Raw genomic sequence first — 16437 nt, 5'->3', positions numbered from 1 at the left:
TTTCATTTAAATATTATAACTCTTTAGTATTTTCATTAAATTAAGATTAATCAATATTGATATCTTGCATATAAAGCAGAAATTGAGTCAAGTATAATAAAGAGTGAAATGTATTTCATAGAATCACAACCATTAAAAGAACTCTACTGTCATAATCATGACATATTTTGCTAGTTTTCAAAGTAAGAAAACACTACCAACTACGGAATTAAAAAATGCAGCTGAAGAATTAAAAAATATCAAATAACTCAACATTAGAAATAGCACAAAATCTGAAATCCCTTGAGGTCAATAAAACATTTCAGATGCAACAGCAAGGCAAAACTAAAAGTACTATCTTTTTTATTCAGGAAATCTGAGCTGTTCATTCTGTATCTCTGAATAAAATGCAAATTGTGGCAATGACACTGCAGAGGTACAGCTAGCTATTATTTCTCTTTCTCTCACTTCCTATACTGGGCAACTGTGAAAGCAGTTTCCACTTTGAAGTGATGCTGAAAAAGAAAGGAGCAGATGCAGAGTACCCATGTCTGATCACATAGCCTTTTCTTCTCTCTCTGAGGTAAGACTGTGAGCAAGAGCAGTCAGCTTGCCATATGGCACTTTGTCCCAGGAGAACAAGAGAGTTTAGGTCCTAATTCACTGGCCTCTGAAATTACTGGTAGTCATTTCGCTGATCTTGATAGGTACGTGACCGAATCTTTTAATTATGGTGCATCAGTAAGAAAGGAAATTTAAACTGCCAGGATTTTTGTCTTGGTAATGGCAAAACAGACTGTCAGCTATATGAAACAAACTGGTACCTACTCTCTGACAATTTTTCAATATGCTATGCCCTTCCTCAGGTTGCCTCTATAGACATACAATTAAAAGCCTCAGTTAAAGGGTTAGAGATTTTATTTTGAATGACAGTATAACATTTTGATCATAAAATGTGGCATAAACTGCAAACTGAGGTTGCAGGGCTGAAATAGGGTCATAGGTAAAAACATTGGAGAGCAGGAACAGGTTCATAGTAACATGCAAATCTTTAAAAGTGTAAACAACTCAGACTTCATTTCCCTATGGATCTATGATTCTGTGTATCATTTATATCATATACATTAATTCTTTTAATGAATTCCCATAATTTTTATAATTATAAAATAATTATAAGTATATATTGTTATAACAAGTATATTATAATTATATGATTATTATTTTAATAAATTTTCCTAATTTACATGCCTGAATGAAGATTTCCAACTACACTTGTGCTTGATATATGGTTCATTTTAGGTTTGGGGAGAGTGATCTTTCCAAATCTATTGAATTCTTACACTAGATATACCTCCTAAGAAGAAATGTGTGCCCACCCTTGTGAGCACAAAAAAGCAGACAGTCACAAGCACTTCAGTAATCTATTTTAAGACCTCCATCTCTTTCAATATTTCATGTATTATTTAAACAAATTATTTAGAAATAAACTACTAGTTATCCTTGATAAAAATACATTTCTACCTAAGTGTATATGACATTCACCTTGCTGGACAAGAAATTTCATGCTGCAGTGCCTGATTCAGCCCCACTAGAAGGAAGAGACGTGAGTAACTCAAAGCTGTGAAATTCAGCAGTGCAGGCTTTGCCCAGACTGATAACCTTCCTTTTGTCTATAACATACCAGTACCAGTAAGGCTGGGCTGTCACTGCCTCCTGCCAGGATTATTCTACACATAGGAAAATTAGTACATATTGCACTTACTCTCTGTGTCTCTGCTTCTAGCCATCAAATCTTTTATTTTGTCAACTGTTTTAATAGATCCTGTCCCTCAGGGAATCTCTATCTCATTGAAATGTTCTACCTGTTTTCTTTCTAATCAGAAAATGTGTCACATATGTCTCAAACACTAAGAGGGATGGCATTTAGTCTTGTTGCAGTCTTTTGATGAGGATAACCTTCTCAGAAGGATAAAATGGCAAATGAGGAGGAAATAACATAACTCTCTTCTCTTAGCACTTACTCGTATCTTTCAGTGAATTAGGCAGCCTTTTGACAAATCTTTGTGTGTATAGATGGAATTGTGAAAGGAGTATTTATGGCTGTCTATAAATAATAGCAATGCCACTGGCACATTTTTTCCTGATTTTTTGCAAATGTTTTCCCTTTGAGTTGAATGTATGCTACTCATCTTTGTTATTGACCTCTTTTTACTCTGTGTGGATTTCAGTAATTATTGTTTTCATGAAAGCTTAGTTTCAAGATGGATTTTTTCAGTGATCTGAAAAATCTCATCACTTGTATTTATGTGATTTTTATCTGGCATATTTTTTACTATATCTTGGATATAGTATATTACTACAGACATATAGGATAGTATATAGATATAGTATATTACTAGATACTGTAGATTACTATATATATGCACAAATATTTACAACCTTCAAATGACAATAAAATTATTTTCCCAAGGAACATATTTTATAAGATATAGAATAAAACACTACAATTATATCAGCTTTTTGTTTTTTAAAAACATTGAACATTAAAAAACTGCACCATGATAATACAGGTTACAGATGCATGGGCTTTGTAAAATCAGTCTTTTGTTCTCAAATATGTTGGTTCCCATGCAGTGCTGCCATAGAGCTCATGCATCATGACAGAAGGAACAGGGAGCAGTACAATGCCAATGAGTAGTTCTTCCTGCTGATACCGCTTTTGGTGTCATACAGCTAATCATGAGCAGTCCCATTACAACAACAAGAAGCATGTGAAGGCCTGGTACCCTCTATGACTCACAGTTTAAATTAGGTAATAGTCAAGTTAACCACCTCAGCCTCCTGCTTAGAAAAACACGTCAGCCCTAATTCTGCTTTAGTTTTTGCTTTTTTTGGAGTTGTGCCTGTGCATTCATATGTGATGCCTGCTGCTTTGTTCCTTCTGAAACTTACCGCAGATTAGTATGGATAATCTGTATTCAGTTGTTCTGTTTAACTTCAAAATCATAATAACACCCATGTTTTTGTATCACAGAGTCAAAATCACTGATTTTCATTTTTTTGGCATTCCATATGTTTCTAGCAAATATATAAACCTGACAATTTACTTTTCCTTACATTTGCAAAAACAAGCTAGACAAAATAAGCATTTGAGGTAAGCTTCAGAAAAATACTGCACTGTAGAAATGGGCCGAATTCTTTGGAAACATAAGCATTCATCAGAAACACCTTCCTGGATCTGCAAACTATATTTTTTTTTCTGATTTCAGGTGCATCTAGAGAAATTGAAGAAATTTTATTGAATTAATAGCCTTCTCATGTTAGGTGAAAAGAGAATCCTTGCAGAATAGTTTGCTGTACAGTCAAAAAATATCATGTGGTTGAACTTCTTTGAGTCTACATCAGTTTACAAAATTTATGAAAAACCCCAAGAGCTTTTGGTCAGGGGTAGCAAAGAATGTGCCTGATAAGCCTGTTTTGCATGTATTAATTTTGAATATTTGGGAAATCCTATAAAAGCCTTGAAACACTGAGTTCAAAGTTTTTTAACTGTTCACTTACCTCCAGGGGAAATCTACTCTTATTCACAGGAAAAAAAAAAAAAAAGCAGCACCATAATTAAAAAACAAGAACACAGAAACTTTGTGTTTTTTGTTTTTTTTTTGCATAGGGCAATTAGCTATGTTTCCAGATCTGAAGCTTATCAGTGTATGTTTCTGACAATGTAAACATTCTGCTAGATGTATCATGATTAACTTGAAATATGGGCTAATTATAGTTGAAAAGAAAATTATTCTGTAATTATCTTTGTAATCTGTTTACAAAATGCCTGCATATAGCCCAATCAACCAAAATAATAACAGACGTTTTTAAATGCTGTGTCTGAACATTTATGTCGATATTTGTAAACAGGTAATGCAGTATATATATATATATATATATAGATATGTTTGGTAATAAATATAGAAACAGTGAAAAATGATGATAGAACATGAATTGAAACTCTATGCTCATGTAGTAACAATTTTGTGTTTGCCAGTTAGGAAAGCAAAAGTTTTAAACAAAAAGAAATTTCAGATAATTGTACTCCTCTCTCTATATCTAGTAGATGATTATATATCAAGTGAATTTTTTCTCTCTACACAACTCAACCCAATGAGTGTAAATCTTTGCTTCAACAGCAGTAGAAATCCTTACACAGGATTTTTAATTTTTTTTTTATAGTTCGGTTTCAAACGGGATAGAGAAAATTTATCCCTCATTTGGTCTTATGACCCAGGGGTAAGATATCAAAGTTTACAACTTTTTAATATTGTAATTAAATATAAAACATTGTTTAGAAATTATTAATGTACAATTCAGTGCTCCCTGGTGAGCCCAAGAGGTATTATTATTCCTAATTTCTTTATTGAGTTGAAAAGAACAAAGAAATTAAGGTTAACATCAGCAAAGCGTTGTGGGCAGCCAACTTGAAACTGTTTTGATATGATAATAGAACTGTATATAGTTATTTGCAATCATTTCCATTTTCTAACATTTTCCAGTCTCCAGACTGACCATGCAGCACACAGTCATGTATTAATATCCATTTGAACATTTGAATTCTGTTATATGCCACAGAAGCAAATCTTCCACTTTGCTATACTTTCTGTGCATTAGGCCACTGCAACAGTCTAAGGAAGCATCAAGTGGATCCCTCTTGATTACTCTGAATGAAAAGATATCCCATAAGAGGGACACTGTTGTGTTTCAACTGCAGAAGTTTTCAGTCCCTGGGATAAGATCACACCAATTGTGGAGTAATACTCCTGAATCACACATAGAATACATGTTGTGTCAATAGCACCAAATATCTGCCAAGCCCAATTATGCTTCTTATAATATATATTGCATGTACTGGCAGCAGCAATGAGCCCTCCAGTAATGCAAGCAGTGAAATCTAGAGGGATGATCAAACAACAGTGTTTATAATAATGTGGGTGGAATGGGTTTTCTGTGTTGTACACATTTTGGTTCTCGGAATTTGCTTAATTTGAAGCAGGACTGCTAGTTGACTTGTCAAAACTGAAGTTGTAACCACGTTTTATTTTCTCCTTGTAGCTCCCTACCATATTTGCTACTCAAAATCCAACTTCTTCATTAAGTGGAACAGGAACTGTACTTACAAATAATTCCTCTCCTATGACATTGTAATTTCTTTTTAGAATGTTATCTCGCTCTGTGAAGAAATCAGTATGGGGTGGGGAAAGGGGTGTAAAAAAAAAAGAATAAGAATGTAAAGTTTTATCTCACTTAACTTTAGTCATGTGAAAATTGAACATCTATTCCAGTATAGCTGTCTAAAGAAAAGTAAACATCTCATAAAGGCAAACAATTCCATCTGTATATCTTTTTAAAGTGACTATAGAGACAACCTACAGATCTAGCTTAAATTAGAAACCTAAGAATTATATGACTGAATTTATGAGAGTAATTTCCAGTATATGTAATCCTGCTATTAATAAAAATGGTTAGAAATGCACAAAGTAAAGAATAATTTTTTCATCATAAACCCTGATTTAAGTGTTCTAAATTAGTGAGTATTCGACTTTGTTACATTCATATATTCTTAATTATGAAAGCACAATACTTCAAAAAATTGTTATACAGTACACTAATGTAGACATTTAGATGTTCAAATAAATATGCCAATTCCTTTTTAACTCTGAATTTTAACAAATATACCGAAATCATTTACTTACTTTGTGAAGGATCTTACTTTTCCTCCCCTCTAGTCTATTAGTGTGAAATATTTAGTTCAAAGGTTAAGATTTCATCAAAGATGACAGGATTTTTATGTCCTCTCAAACAACTCTCAGACTTAAAAATTTGTTAAATAATTTTGATTTGTAGATCTGAAAATACTCTTGTCAATACATAATAGCTGCTTTATAAGAAATGTCTAAAAATAGGGAACCAATTTAATCAAAGTATTTTCAAACTCCACAGTCTTTTTCAAGCTACTGAAACCTACTTTAAAAAAAAAGTTGAAGCGTTCTGATCTATTTTGTCAGATAGGTTGTCCCATATTTCAAAAAACAGAGAAATCCTGTTAACATGGACTACATCTCTAGCTGTGCTAAAAGGCTCTTTGAAGATATATCACTAAGTGGACAAGCCAGTATGAAAGAGTCACCCCAGCAAAGGTGTTTTAGCTTCTTTCAGTTACTTAAAAAAAAAAAAAAAAGTGATCCATCTTCAAATGGAAATATTCTAACATAACAGGGAAATCTGATGCTCAATGGAATTGCCATCAGTATGCGAAAGGTCAGTAGATAAAATTAATGTATATATTACCAAGTTAATCATAGATTCAGACTAGTTAAAAGGAAATGTAGTCCTTCAGATGTCTTCCTTGGGACTTTAAATATAGACTATATTTTATTAATATATACAAATATGAATTTGTATACACTGTGATAATCATATAAACTGCCCGGTCCTTTTTCTTAGACTGAATGGTCCTGCTTATACATACACAGGAAATGGTTGTCGGAAATCTCTCATGGAAAAGGATACGTTAAATATATAAACTGAAGGCTAACACAGACAGATGTATGCTCCCTCTAAACACCTGCATTTGGGAGGCCCAAGGTTCTTTTATGAATGGCATTTCCAATAAATCACAGAACTTGTTTACTTCTTGTATGAATATCCCATGGTTTTGACTTGAGATATATTTCATATCTTTAAAAGTAGAAAGAATAATACAGTACATAGACATGTGGAATTGACTACGGGATAATTTGCTGAGTAATTTGTCCACACCAATCCACAGGGACTGAAAGTTAAAAATATAAAAGAATGGTCATTCATTGCTTGTTTATATGGAAAGAAAAAAACAAACAAGTCTATAAGAAATAAATCACTGCAAGTCTAGGAATAAATTAATATACTCAGTCAGCAATTCTCTTCTGACATTTAGCTAGCATGGCTAACTATATGCAAACTCAAGTTTTTCAAGTTTACCATTACCCTTCAGTCGAAGTCGATGTATTCATTGGTTATCTGAAAACATTATCTTTCGTTCTCAGATTTTCTACCTATTGACCACTCTCCACAGTCTAATGTTTCTTAAAATCCATTGTGAATTTCTTCCATTTAAAGCAATGTACATTACCTAAAACAATGTCTTTTATCTGGTACTGTAGAATGCAACAGATCACCTAATCCAATATTGTACTAATCTTATCTAAAATAAGCATTTCTGCCTTTCCAGTCAGAAATTGCTCTTGAAATATAAAATAAATTATGACTGTTCTACCTTTTTAGAAAAATCTGTTTCTGTGGAATAGACCTTGAGAATTATGTGAGGACCTGTTTACTCTTTGAAGAAAGATACAACTAAATTAGAGACAATAATGATAAAACATTTCTAATGATCACTTGAATTTTGTTTCTATAGTCACATCTATACAAGTACATTAAGTGTCTGGCACTGACACTAGCTGGATTGGTGCAGCTTGTGCCTAGGCTATCTCTGCTTTAAAATGCCATGCTTACATCCCTACTGAACACTACGTGGTACAGGCCCCAACAAAGTACAAATCTCACCAGTGTTTCTACTCATACACGTGTATGACTCGGCAACATGTTATGCAATACAGCCCTCGTCTCTATCTCTCATGGCTCATATGCCACACCTAGGGGATTTAAAGGGGCCTTATACCCCCTATATTCTTAGGTAAGTTCTTTTGAATGGTCTGTCCACCCTGTTTGTGTCATGCAGGGACACCAGGTACCAGGTTATGGGTGTTCTCTTCCTTCTTCATCTCCCTCTCACAGTCCCAAAATCTCTATTTCTTGGTGGCAAACACTGAAAACAATCTTAATACCTGTGGGAGAATGCAAAGACTATGAATCCTGGAAAGAACGACTCTAGGAGCGGGTCCATCACAGTGGTAGTTCTCCGGGATCGAGTAGAGTGGAAAAACACTGACTACTTGTGTTTTTATTGTACGGTTTTCCCCTGAACTCTGTAATTCCCTTTACCCACGTGGACTCCCTGTACAGCGTCATGTTCTCTCCCCTCCCCAAACCAGTCCCCGCCCCTGCACAAGCATTATTGGTTGTCTCATCCTTCTCTCCCTAATCCTTGGTTTGTTATTGGACTTTGGTCCTCCTGTATTCCCCACTGGTTAGCAGAGACCTCAAGCCACTCCTTTCCCCCAAACCCTTGCCCAGTCACGCTCCCCTTTCTAAACTCTCCCCCAAAGACTTTAAAAACCCATGGGATTTCGAATAAAGGATTTTGGCCACTGGAATCCAGAGAAGAAACCTCGTGGTTCTTCCCTCTTTGCTAAGGGTGATTGCTCCACGGAAATCCTCTCTGAGAAGCAGTGAGTGAGGAGTCTACCAACAATCAACTTTGTTAAATACCCACCAGAGCTCTCCCAGGGACTGACTTCTTTATAAAATCTGATTGCAGTGGAATCATAGAGAAGTGCTCTTGTGGCCAAGAGCCTTCCAGCCTGTGTTAGATAAAGCATTTTCAGCAGGTTGAGGAGGCGACTCTTCACATCATGGAGGGAGGTGATCCTTCTCCCGATGAGATCACATTTAGTGTGCTGAGTCCAGGTCGAGGTTCTCCGGCACAAGAGACATGGACATCCTAGAGCTGTTTGATTGAGGGTTTGAAGCAATAGTCAAGCAAAGAGAGACTGAGAGAGCTGGAAGTGTTTAACTTGGAGAGAAGGAGATGCAGGGGCTTCCTGTCAGTCTGCATACAGACTTGATAAGGGGCAGTAAAGAAGTTAAAACCAAACTTTTCGGACAGGTGACAAGACAAGAGGTAAAAAAGACAAACTGAAAGAGATTAAATTACATTTAAACATAAGAACATTTTTACCATGATGGTGATCAAAGACTGAATGAATTGCCTCAAGATGTTGTGGAGGTTCTGTCAACTGAGATCCAACAGGTCAAGGCCTTGAGCAACCTGCAGTATCTCAATCTGCTTTAAGAAGGTGGGATTGGACTAGATGATTTGCAAAGTCCTTTCCTAGTTACAGTAATTTTGTGATTCTGCAATTCCAAGTACTCTGTAGGGCATTCCCTGGTGTCTAACTCTGCAGTCAGATCTCTGAATAGGTTTTTCTGAGGGTTGGCAAATCCATGATGGTCCCAAATGGGAAATCCGAAATCCCCAAACCTAGATATTAAGCAATGAATGGTTAAACAGTACAGCTAGGCATAAAAACAAATATGCTGATCTGTGCCAGCATGTTGACAGTGATCTCTAATGTGTCATTTTTATTTGGAAAAAAAAATATTTCTCTACAGGAATTTTTGAGTGGTTTTTTCCCTGCCTGTCTTTTTGCTGTTGGTAATGTGACAGACCCTAGCCAAAGCAAAATCTGCACCCCCAGCACACTTGGCCAGTAAATCTGCAGTCTAAAGTGAGGGTGACCACTAAACATGAGCACAGCAAACAGAAGTAACTCACAAATGCAGTAGTTTGGACAGCAGTTTGTGCAGGGGGCATGTGGAAGGGATCCAGCAGCAACTAAGGACTGCACAGGATTGCTCAACATGTAATGATGTGCCACAGGGCACAAACCCCAAGCCCCAACAACAGCAACTATCCCAGTACATTGGAGACTTCCTCTTAAAGTTGCAGGGAGTCCAGAGGTCTCCCATTGAAACAAGTCAAGACGGTGCCCATGCTTGCATATGGGCTCTGGCTGAAAAGCTGTGTTTCCTAGCAAAAAAAAGCTTCTGGAGGAGAAGGACAGACTGTGCAGCATCAGGACAAATGAAAATGAGATTGATGGGATCCTTACAGATACCCTGCAGATACAGAAGCCCAAATTCACAGCTGAACAGAAGGAGGAACAGTCAGAGATTGCGTTCATTCAGGTGGTAAATGGAGACTCTTGGTATGGTCAAAGCTGGTAGTATGTGAATTCTGGCAGCAGGTGGACAGCTCCTTGTACACCCAAACCTGCAACTGCAGAATGGGTTTAGTGCCTAGGTGTCACACACAGAGGATAAATCTCTTTCTGGGGAGGTACAATGATGGGCCAAGTCTGAGTGACGTACCTTTGTCATGAGAAAGTGATAGGTGGTAGTTATGGAAGATTCCTGTCTGTGGGAAAATGGAAGTCCACATCTGCAACCTTACTTACTGACTCATGAAGCATTGCTGCTTGACAGGGTCTTGGATCAGGAATTCTGTGGAGAGACCACTGATGCTGGTCCAACTCTTGAACTCAGCCTTTTTGCTGCTTATGTATGTGGGGACAAATGACACTTCTTGGGTGACTATTTGGCTCTGGACACAAGGGTAAAGGGCACTGTAGTTCAGGTGGAGCTCTCTGAGGACTGATAACTGCTAGGAAGAGATGGACTGTGCCTGACTAAATTTAGCAAAAGCATCTCTACCTACTGGTTTGTGAAGTTGGTGGAAAGAGCTTTAATAGGAATAATAACGAGAGAAATAAAAACACTCAGTTAAGTGAGGAAATAGTTGACAAGGGTGAAAAGCAAATTTCAAGAGACCTCAGGAATATAAACTGGGGCAAAAGGACACCAGTCTCAAATGTACATGCCCAAATGCACACTACCTGAGAAAGAAACAGGAGTAACGAGAGCAACTCGTAAGATTACACAATATAATGCTGTTGGAATAGCTGACACGTGATGGAACAGCTCACATAACTGGGGTGTTACAATGGATGAATACTGACTCTTCAGGAACTATAGGCAGGGAAGATGAGGGTCAGAGAGTTGCCCTCTCTCTGAAGAAGCAAGTCAAATATACAGAGTTGTTGTACAGGATGGATGAAAGGTGGGTTGAAAGCTTTTTTGTCAGGATCAGATATGAGAACAATAGGGATGATAGTGTGATGGGAACATGTTACTCTTTGAACCACCCAGTCAAGGTGAGGAGTTGTCTTCTAAGGCACCCAGAGCAGTTACGATTCCTTTCACTTGGGCTCATTTTTTTAACCTTTCATGTCTTTCAGCCATGAGGAGAAACATGGCAATACCAGCTACTTCTATACCTCAGTTGCACCTAAACTGAAATGAATGTATTCTCCTTTTTGCCCTCCAGACTTCAACTCCAGTTTTTTGTTTGTTTTTTTTTTTCAGAAAGGAGAACCTATTGTGAGCACCTAAATTCCCAGTCTGCTGGAATATTTGATTTTGGGGTTTTTTTGGGTAAAAATCAGAGATTACTCAATTGTAGTGTATCTGGAGCCATGAAGTGTCTTAGATCTCATTCAGCTTTGGTGAAACAACATTTCCAATCATCACTTATTTTTAAATCAGGAGACTTAAAAGATTTTAAAAAATCAAGACATTTGTATTTAGGGATCTACATACAATTGCTGACCTGTAAGGCAGGAATCTGACCTCCCATTATTCCCCACTCTCCCATTGTCCCTGCTTGTTGCAAGGGGTTTGGATTAAATAACCTTTTAAAAGTGCCCTCCAACTCAAAATATTCTATGATTACCACCAATGGTGATCTAGCTACAGTGAGTGAAACGTAAAAAGGTTTAGTACTTCATCCTCCCCTGATGAGGTACTCTCATTCAGAGGAGTGAAAATTACTTATCACAGAACACAAAAGGTTTTCAAATCTAGAATATACTGTCAGTTTCTGCTCCAGAAGAGTAAGCATTTTCAAGATCTGTGACATACGTGCCAGTTCAGTGTAGATATCTCCAGTACTTTAGGATATGACAATTGGTACTAGAAACATACAGTCAGCAACTGAATTGAGGCTTAGATTTCCATTACTTATAAGCAGTACTTTAATACTCATGTACAGACACAGAGATTTAGGGATCTTAATATAGGGTTGATTCTTTTCCTATCTATCAGTTTTCAAATCAGTTTCTCACTCATAAGCTGGGAATTATTTGAATTTTTCTATAGCATTCAATGTTGACTCTAGGTAGATCTCCAGAATGGGACAGGTTTATCTAGCTTGTTATCCATATATGTATGAACACCAAGACATCTGCACAGATCTGCAGATTGGATTTATGGGAGACACATGTTCATCTAGAATGGAGAAGTTGGAGACCAAACAGGGTGTTTCAAGTCTGAAACCATTCTAGATGCTGATGTTTAGGTAACTGAATCTTTCCTCCACGTATCAGAAAAACAATTTAATAGATACTGAAAATATAGTTGTAAATTAGGTTTTCAAACGAAGATTTCTATGGTTCCTAAACTGGATCACATAATCTGTAGATTAGACATGTGTTTTGTTAAAGACAGAAATGAATCTGTTTCCATGTTCATGAGTAGAAAGAGGTCTTAAATATGAAAAGTGAGAAGGCATGAAAACTAGTGGTTTTGACTTTGAAGTATCTCTTGCTCTTTATTGCAAAATCTATTATATTTATTTTTCTACTTCTGGATTCTACCACTCCCATCCTAACATTTCACCTGTTCATTTTAATTAAGCTATTGTATTACTGCTTTCAGATCTCTTAAAATAGTCCGAATTTTTAAGATATTTTTTACTTTGAGTCTGGTTGAGATTTTAAAAATATTAAGCTATAGCACATCAGATGATTTTGTTGCTGATAAAGATTGTGGACAGCACCTTTATTTACAATTGCCAGTAAAACATAACTCAAAGTATCCTGGATTCAGATGTAGATATTGTTAGTGATTGATTTTTACTGTGTTCTACTGAACACAAGATTACTATAGGAATGGAATAAATATCAAAATTCTTCAGATTACTGCTGTGAAGCTCTTAAATATTTAAGAGTGTATTTTATCTTGTAGACAGTTCAGTATAAGGCTTTTTATGAAACACACAGCTGTTTTGCGAACATTGTAGACTATGAAACAGTTTTTTAGGTGTAAAGAACATATGTATCCCTCAAGAAAAGGAAGTAAATTGATAGATTTTGAAACAGTTTATGACAAATGTGACTATGCGTTTGGAATTATTGTGCAAGAAAAAGAAATAAAAGTACTGGATAATTATAACAAAATTGTTTTATAAGGAACAAAAATAGGATTCACAATGAGAACCTTGTGAATAATCGAAATGGCTCAAGTTCATAGCAATGAAAGGGAATCTAGTTCTCCAGGTTGTGACTTTCAATAAAGTGTGGGTTAAATTCTGTTTCTATATTTCTGATATTTGTAAAAGACCAATTTTTATGTGTTTTACTTACATTAAAATGAATAAGTTAAATAACCTCTCTTAAAATAGGAATAATTCAGTTCTGGATGTGATTATCTTTCTCAATAGTAGAGAAACTATAGGAAGCTAGAATGGATAGTTTAAGTCACAGAGGAATCTGAGTGTAAATGTAAATATTGAAAAAATAGTATTTTTTTAAATAAACAGTACTTTGACAAGAAAAATATTTTTAATTTTTTAGATCAGAATTGAATCTCATATCAAAGTTTCCCTTTGAACTATTGTTCAAATGCAATTTGATATGTTATTGTTACTTCTGTTTACTCTCTTTAGATAATAAGAAACTATTCATGCATTTTCTATCTGTATTACAAGACTCAGGAGTTTGGCAGTGTTTGAAACAGGAAGATAGGTGACAGCACTTCAGATGTAAGAACCTAATGTACTACAGAACTGAAAGCAAGTAATATTGATAAAGACAGGGAAAACAAATAACTACAGTGAAGACAAAAGTGTAAACAGACAATGTAATTTCTTCTCTAATTTTTGTATTACTTCTACTTAATTAAAAATAAATGGTTATTTTACTTTTAGAACTAAATGAAAATTTAGTGGTGAAACTCTAAGGGTTTATCTGTTTCAAAGGGTAGCCATGTATAATAATAGAGATGCTATCAAATAGCATCTGGCTTTCCAGAGTTTCAAGAACTTCTAAATGAGCCTGCTCAGAAATTTGAATGAACTTGCATCAACTTGTAATCTCCAAGTAAAGTGGAGACGTTGTGGTACACCTCAAATCAGTACAGATCTTTTTACTTTATTTTAACTGTGAGGTTTTGAACTGGTGATTGAATAGTAAAAAGTATACTTCTGAAAATTCTTGAAGTGAAAAGATAAAAAGAGGGAATCAGCTCCAGTAACGTATTAAGTGATATCATTAGATATTCTCTGACACTTTATAACTATGACATGATAAAAGTACTTCTTTACAAACATTGAGTAAGCTGACTCATGCTGCTCTTATATATCTACTGCATTGACTGAGTAGTACAGACACAAAACTGGTGTATGGATTTCTTTCTGAATTATTGTGTTCTTAGTACAGGACATATCTACAAACACTTTCAACCTTATTGTTGTCTAAGGTACCAAAACCAGTTAGAATTTCTTTCACTCAGACTATTTTGTATCTCAGTGCTAGACCCATTAATATTATCAGGTATATCACTAGAAACCCTATAGAATTTTCCAGTCTTTCAAATGCTGCAGGATTTCCATCTGTCCAATAGACTTCTCTATTTACATTCTTGGATAAATAAAGGAGTCTAGTCTATTTTCTTTAACAAAGGTCAGGAATCATTTACTGTGCAATTGTTAGGCTCAACTGAAGTGTAACTAAAGCTTCTCCTCCAAGATCTATAAGCACATGTTCTCTACCTATCATTCCCTATATTATTTACTATTTTGTAGGTTTAACGGAGGCATTCCTTACACCCAGATGGCTTGTTATTCTACTATTACATACCTTTGTAAGAGACGAAACTTGTTTTTTCAGTGTTAAGGTGGTGTATTAAATACTTTTCTGTTTGCTGAATGCTTTGCCGTACAAATACTTCATGTTGATATTTCAAAACCTCTCATCTTATCTGGCAATTCCTCAAACAAAGGTGGGTTTTCATGCGTGTGAATGACAACATAAACTTGGCATCTTCTGAAACAAAATATAAAGAAATCTTCTGAATAAAATATACAAAAATGTATGTGTTTTTGAATAAAATTTCCTGTTCTTTAAGTTCCAAGAATAGGAAATATGTAACCAGGTGTAGTTTGCTTTATATTCATTTGCTTTATTTCTCTACCTTTCTAGGAATACCATAACATAGCACAAAGGTACTAGAGCTTGCTATTCATCTACCAGTGTTTTCTCACAAAATAATTATCATTTGAAACCTATTGCACACTCAGAATAAAGTGGTGCACAGAAGAGCAGATCCATTGACTAAAATATCTTTGAGAAAGTATCACATTTTGGCATACATTAAGAAAACCCCAAAATAATTATTGTTCACAACTTCTCAATAGTCTTTCCCTCTATATTTTCACTTCAGTCGGAATTAATGAAGAGTAGGAGAATGATAGATAAAATAAAAAAAATGTTATAAACCACCTCTTATAAAAAGGTTATAAAAAAGAGTATCATAAAATATATGCTTAATTTGTAGCCTCTTCAATGCAATTCAAAAAGGAACAGAAGATTTTGGTATAGACTTTACTTTCTCAAGAAGTGATAGTACTTCTGAAGAAGTAGATTTATATTTAGGAAAGTGCTTAAATACAGTTTTTCAATTATCACAGTTTTAAAAAAAGTGTATAAAAATCAAGTCTTTCCTTATTGTACTGAATCTGGTTCTGATGGAGTTAATTTTCTTCATAGCAGACACATGGTTGTTTTAGATTTATGACCAAAATGGTGTTGATAGCATACCAAAGTTTTAGCTATTGCTGAATAGTGCCTGCACAGGGTTAAAGCCCCACTATGACCTTCAAAAAGGTTGGAGGCAGGCAAGGAGCTTGGAAGAAACACAGCTGGGACAGCTGAGTCCAGCTGACCAAAGAGAGATCTCACATCACATAACATCATTCCAGCAACAAAACTGGGGAAGTGAGGGTGGGGACTTACCCGTCATCTGGGATCAACCTACAAAAATTAACATTTAAACAAAAAAAAAAATCATGAATACTCATATTTATATATATATATATATACTCTTTTAATAGAAAGATGTGAGAGTCATTTATACTAACACAAGGTTCTGTCTACATCCCTGCTTTGCAGTACTCATATTTGATCTGAACTGAATTGTTCTATTCCCTGAAGATTTCATGATTTTATAGATAGTGATGTCTCCTCTATTATTTTGCAGAATTTCCATTTTCTTAGATGTGTCATACTGAAATACGCTCCCTTTCCTGCATTGCCTTTTATATAACTGTCTTGCCTAGGGGCCCTTGTCACAGTCTAAGTCTCCCTTGAGCAGTACAAACACTGAACAAAAAGGTGAACTTATCCCACAGACATTACACAAGGTAAGTATAAAAGAAGATGCTATAGACTCATGTAAGAAGTCTCATTTGGAATACAAAGAAGAAATGAGAGGGTATTAGCAATGTTAGGAGTTTGCTTTGGTGAACAAGTTCAGTTTTTTAATACATAACTGTACAAGAGGTAAGAACAAAACCACAGGATCATGATACTGCTTTTCAGGCATTTATGGAAGTAGGGAGAAGAAAAAGAAGGA

This window comes from Corapipo altera, unplaced genomic scaffold, assembly GCF_003945725.1.
Source record: "Corapipo altera isolate COAL_440 unplaced genomic scaffold, ASM394572v1 0, whole genome shotgun sequence".
Taxonomy (NCBI): domain Eukaryota; kingdom Metazoa; phylum Chordata; class Aves; order Passeriformes; family Pipridae; genus Corapipo; species Corapipo altera.
The sequence above is the reverse complement of the archived record's forward strand: the minus strand, read 5'-3'. Positions refer to the sequence as shown.